At 36.8% G+C, this 6363-nt stretch overlaps 1 long non-coding RNA gene across 2 annotated transcripts in view; it reads right to left on the bottom strand.

The window, feature by feature from the left end:
* Positions 1-226: 226 nt before the first annotated feature.
* LOC149382980 (uncharacterized) overlaps positions 227-6363 on the bottom strand; it is a 48421-nt gene continuing 42284 nt past the window's right edge. Inside the window, exons 7-8 of one of the 2 annotated variants that reach the window (XR_016301686.1) lie at positions 416-544; positions 265-281 (exon numbers count right to left, since the gene is read on the bottom strand). This is a non-coding gene — a long non-coding RNA (uncharacterized LOC149382980). Of the gene's footprint in view, positions 545-6363 lie in introns of both variants that reach the window. The other variant, XR_016301685.1, reaches the window with a different exon arrangement.

The raw sequence follows: 6363 nt of genomic DNA, 5'->3' as shown, positions 1-6363 counted from the left end.
ATTTCTTCTCACCCACCTTTGTACAATGATTTCGTGTACACAATAATATCTTGACGGGAAATCAGCGGGGAAGTTAATTCCATTATTCCCAGCCACTTTTGGCTCCAACTAAATCATGTTACTGATCATGACCAAATATATATAAGAGTGTATGGAATTAAAGAGGCGATAAAATGCAAGCTGAATATGAGATTAATTATATGTAAGCTAATCACCTATATCAGCGAGAATATACAAACACTCAAAAGGGCAGCAGCGATGTACTTATGCCAAAGAAAGTACTAAGAGCGATGTATAGCATCAACTCGAGTTAATTATTATAAGAAAAAAAAAGTCCGTCCAAAAAATCTATATGAAACAGAAAATAAATAACATACCATATCATATTTTATAAGAAAAAAAATTATCATTATACCTTTATTGAAATCTTGAAAAAAAAACTCAACTTCGGGGATGTGGTGTTGCGAAATCGAGTTTGAATCTTGATAGCATTCTTCCATCAGTTCCGTTCTGATGCACTTTTGGCTCCAAATAAATGATGTTACTGATCATGACCAAAGATACATAAGAGTGTGTGGAATTTAACGGATGAGAAAATACAAGTGGAACCGTGAGATTATCATGTACTAAAATTAACTATATCAGCAAGAATACAAAATCACTTACCAGGATGGCAATGTACTTATGCCAAAGAAGTACTACGAGCGATGTAAAGCATCAACTTGAGATAATTTATTACGAAAAAAGTCTGTCCAAAAAATTCTATAAAAAAAGGAAAATATATAACATACTGTTAGAAAATATGGTTGATTTATTTCTTTGTTTAGAATATTACGTGTAAATTAATTCCAGAATATAAGGAATTAATTAGGTGTACAGTTTTATTTTATTCTGATCTGATCTCCTTCTAATCAGATCAAATCTCCTTGATTTTCTCTATGTATTATACTCTTTAGGCTGTATAAATACACCACCAGGAAGTAATAAAAATTTAATTCATTTCCGCCAACATTCTTTTACGTACCATGCCATACTTTATAAGAAAAATGAAAAAAAAAAATGAAAAATAAAAATAAAAATAACATAAAAATTATCATTTTACCTTTTAAGGAAATCTTGATAAAATTTCGACTTCGGGGATGTGATGTCGGGTCAGCATCACTATCATCAAAGATCGTCGACGTCTGTCTCACCATTCTCTGTGTTCAGTGCTCCGGCTTCTGCCACATGGCGTACACAATCATCAACGCCGGGCTTTCTTCTTTCTACTTGTTCAGATTAGCAATGTGATAGGCACCACTCCGTAAACAAACAAAATTACGCCAATGATAATCACAATGATCATGTACCTGATAGATGATATGTTCAGAGACCATACGAAATCTTTCGTACCTGATAGATAGAGCTCTAGGTCATCTCATCGACAGTGCTGACAAGGTATAGGACCACCTCCACGTGGCATTCTGAGAAGCTGAGACTTTATTTGCTATCCACCAAGGCAATTGATGATGGTCGACACCGATCAGAATCGTCTTTTTGCAAAAGAAAAGTATGCGGTAATGTTTTCTAAAAAAGATTAAAAAATAGACATTAAAAACCCTTGGGTAACCAACTTAGCCGTTAACCATACAAGTTGTTCTAAATAAGCCAATGCACTTTACCTATGAACCAAAAGAGCAAAGACTATGGTATGTCTATGTTCATAGACCATAAAAAAACGACGGGCATCTCAACGACAGTGCTGATCGGGTGGCGTCCAAGTGGCGCTCTGTGAATGGCTGAACCTCTGTATGTTAAAGAGAGAATAATCTACAATTATTACTCTGTATGTTCCTACAAATAGCTAGCCAAAATGAAGCACTTCTTTGTAAAACATCTACTTAAGATAAATTATAATTTGTATACAAAAAAAAATTAGTAAGTTAAGAAGAGACCACAGAAATGAATAAAAATGACACGGTGAAACATGGACCACAACACCTTGTGAGCAAAAAAAGGACCACAGCACAGCATCATTGTCAAATCAATGAAGTATATGTTGTAAGAATACCATGAAAAGAAAAATAAAATGTAATTCGCCTTCAAAGAAATGAGGATTAAGCTTGACCGGTTCGAAGCAATATGTTTTCCAGTCCCGAGAGAATGATCCCATTAATGCCTCAGCAAAGCCTTCATCAAGATTTTCCTCCATTGGACACAAAATCTCGAGCCTTTGCATGAACTCGATCTGAATAAGCCGTCGTACTTTACCTTGTAGTCGATTAGTAATGATCATAAAACCTTGATGAGCTACGAGGCATTTTAAATACAATCCATCAGAATCAAGGCGCACACAATCATTTTGTTGCAGTAACAACATGAAAGATTCAATGTTGACAGCTTTCTTTCATCAACCAGTTTTGGGTCCAACAACCAGCTGATCATCACCAAAGATAAAGAGTGATTAACAGAATTAAAGACTGGAAAATATATTTTACATTAAGATCATATCATTAAATTGTTGAGAAATTTAATTGCTTTTCCCCACCTATGAATAGCATTCCAAGACCGTTCTTGCTCCAGATGATACAATGATATTGCTGCTCTGAATGGCTGGGAATATACAGAATAAACTCCTTGGCTACGAATTACGGCCTAAAATCTGTCTGAAGAGCGATCGAATCGGGGAAGATTGAAGATGAGCCAGATAAGTATGATAAAAAAAAAAGCTTTGTTTTGCAACAACGGTGGGAAAGCATACCCATTCTAGCGAAACTGTTTGTTCACAAAGAAAAAAACATCAGCACTTTCATTACGATATATATATATATATATATATATATATATATATATATATATATATATATATATATATATATTACTTCCCTACAATGATTTCTAACTAAGAGAAAAAATCACATAAAACCATAAGTTTCTTTTCTTCTGTCCACGCCTAATAGTTCACTATACTCACAATTCGAAAATTTCCTTGTAAAATAAATATCTATGTTCAAGATGGTCTTACTGTTTTCCTAATTTCAGCACTATACTTCATAACCTAAAATACCCTGTAAGTTTCTCAGCTTTATATAGAACCTAAACTTCAAAACCAAACTCAATCAATTCAACAAAAACACCTGAGTAAACCCCAACCCATACTTGATTCCAAAAACGTCAATTGACGAGTCCAATTAAAATAATCACTATATACAGAAAGATACCCAATTTATAAACCCAGTTCTTATGCTCGCAAATCTATTCCACACGCGGTAACTTTCTCAGCTTTATATAAAACCTGAACTCCAAAACCAAAATCAATCAATTCAACAAAAGAAACACTGACGTAAAACCCCAACCCATACTTGATTCCAAAAATGTCAATTGACGAGCCCAATTCTAAAAAGCACTGTATACAGAAGATACCCAATTAATAATAAAATCAGAGTAGTAGTAAATCCAGTTCTTAAGTTCTCAAACCTAGCATTTTACCATTCCCGTCCTTCAATTCCCAGACCAAGCACGTCAAATTTAATAATAACAATTCAAAATCGATTCCGCAAACCTTATCGTTAATCATGAGAATCATTGACACCACGTTCTGGAACGTTCTCCAAGTACTAGTTGACCTCAAGAACCATAACACTATGCAAAGGCACTTCCTTTGTCCCTTTACAAACAAAGAAACCAGCATTAGAGTTTGATAAAATTTAAATGGTAAGGGATCGTCAGTAGTAATAGTAGCATGCATATCATTTTATCAAAAAAAATTATAAAATAATAAATGAATAATTTACCTCTAATCAGATTCAGATGTCGATTTACCATAACACTACGCAAAGGGACAACGAATCATAACCAGCACTAGAATTTATTAGAAATTGAAATGGTAAAGGAGCGCGCGTCAGTGGTAGTAAGAGTAGCATGCACATAATTTATCAGAAAAATTAAAAAAAAATAATAATAAAAGAATAGTTTACCTTTTTTTATGTATAAATAGAGACGCTCCGGATGTGGGCAATCTTATGCCAATCTTGGCCTTTACCTTTCTCACACCGTTGCTTCAATAATGGATGGCATCCCGTGATTCTTAAAACAGAGAGAGAAGCGGGCAAGCCTTGTTCGGGCAAACATTGAAGCTGAGGGCATACATGAATGGTCAACTCCTTAAGGTTGGTGAGTTGTTGAAAGGCCTCGTTGTTTAGGGCCAACAGATTCCTACTACTCCAGATCTTAATCGTAGCCAGAGTGGTGGGGAGCAATATTCCATCACCAGGAAACGAATCCCCTTTCCAACCAATGATGCTCAACTCCTTAAGGTTGGTGAGTTGTTGAAAGGCCTCGGCGTTTAGGGCCAACAGATTGCTACAATCCTGGATAGTAATCGTAGCCAGAGTAGTGGGGAGCAATATTCCATCACCAGGAAACGAATCCCCTTTCCAACCGCTGATTCTCAACTCCTTAAGGTTGGTGAGTTGTTGAAAGGCCTCGCCGTTTAGGGCCAACAGATTCCTATTATACCAAATCTCAATCTTAGCCAGAGTGGTGGGGAGCAATATTCCATCACCAGGAAACGAATCCCCTTCCCAACCATCTATAAGTAATCCTTTCAATGATGGTAGTTTGTGTAGATCACTCTCCAAAAGCTTTTCGCAACCCTCTATGATAAGCTCTTCTAGTTTAGAGAGAGAGTCGGGGTGTACATGACAAGCATCCGACGTGTTTGGTAAGCTCATCTTCAACTCCGGACATTCATGTAAGTATAGATCCCTCAGCCTGGGGAAAACTAGTGTGCCATCTCCACCAAATGACCACTCCTTCCACTGTGGCATAAAACATATAGATAAGTATTCTAAGGATCTGAAAGAGGTGCCACTAGTACTGCTGCCACCGTACAACTCATCACCCACACTCACCACCCTATCAAACCCCCATATTTCAAGCCTTTTGAGGCATGGCAATTGTCCCAGCGGAGGCAAAATGAAACACCTTTTACAATTCTTAAGGCAGATCGATACTATGTTAAAAAAAGAATGATGTCCCACCCACTCTGGAAATATCGTGCCTCTGTAATACTCGATTCTGAGATTACTCACATTTGTATGAGGCCGAAGTGATTCCAATATTTCTCTCTCTCTCTCCGAACTATTTGCATCGCCGGCAGATTCTTCACTCCATTCCAAAGTCAGATCCGTAATGCCCTTCTTATTCTTCAAATCAGCCTCCAAAGCCTCATTCGCATCACCCACATTTTCAATACTCGTAATCTCAAGTCTTCCCATGAAAGGCTGAACATGTTTCACTTCTTTAATATTATTCCCCCTATCTCCAAAATCAACAACTATTTTACTCAATGTAAGCAAAGACTTCATATTTTTTATTTGGAAGTTCATTTCTTTTACAGCTGTTCCAAAAATATCCAGATGCCGCAAATTTACAAGCCTTTCCATGTTCTTTGGTAATTTCATAAGATTACTACAGTTTGACAACAACAATGTCTGCAAGTTGTACAAACTACATATTGTAGCAGGCAACTCCCTAATCATAGAGTTAGATAAATCCAAGTACCTCAAATGTATCAAACTTTTAATCGAATTAGAGATTGAACCACGTATACCAAGGACTCTTAAGTATCTTCCCGACTTTGCAAAGGTTTTATAAGGCAAGCCAAAATAGAACAGTTTATCTGATCCAATAAAGGTGCGCAAATACTTAGCCTTGCATATAAGCCCAAAATCTTCAGGCTCTGTGCTACATGAGAGGTGCCGAGTATGACTTTGAAGGCTGTCAAAGTCATTTATTTTATCAACCCTGAAGCAAAATCCACGGGATACGAACATGGCTAAATCGTGAACAAGGTCGTGCATGAGGAAAATTGAGTCATCTTTATTCGACTTCTGAAACAATGACCTTGAAACAAGATCTTCCAAGTACTCCTCTCCAACTTCCTCCATTGTCCTAGCTTTCTTATCACTCTGCAAAAATCCTTCAGCCATCCACAACACGATTATCCTGTCTCTCTTAAACTCATGGTCTTTTGGAAAGATTGAGCAATAAGAGAAACATCGTTTTAGATGTGTAGGCATACGGCGATAACTCAACCACAAAGCGGGGAGGATGCTTTTTTCTTTACTATACAACTCATTCCATACATCACTTTCGAGAATGTTTTCCCAATTCTTTGGATTTCGTTCGGAACGTAATAAACCGCCAAGAGATTTGATAGCTAAAGGCAAGCCTTTGCACTTCTTCACTATCTCTTTGCCAATCGTTTGCAAATCTTGATATGCATGAGCGTCTTCGTTGTTTCTGAAAGCATGGCGTGAAAATAACAGCCAACAATCTTCGGGTGATAAATCAGTTAACTGGTAAGTAGCTGTCTTTCCA

Source organism: Urtica dioica, chromosome 10, assembly GCF_054948205.1.
Source record: "Urtica dioica subsp. dioica isolate 48M chromosome 10, U.dioica_male_clone48M_v1_H2, whole genome shotgun sequence".
Taxonomy (NCBI): Eukaryota; Viridiplantae; Streptophyta; class Magnoliopsida; order Rosales; family Urticaceae; genus Urtica; species Urtica dioica.
The sequence above is the reverse complement of the archived record's forward strand: the minus strand, read 5'-3'. Positions and strand labels throughout refer to the sequence as shown.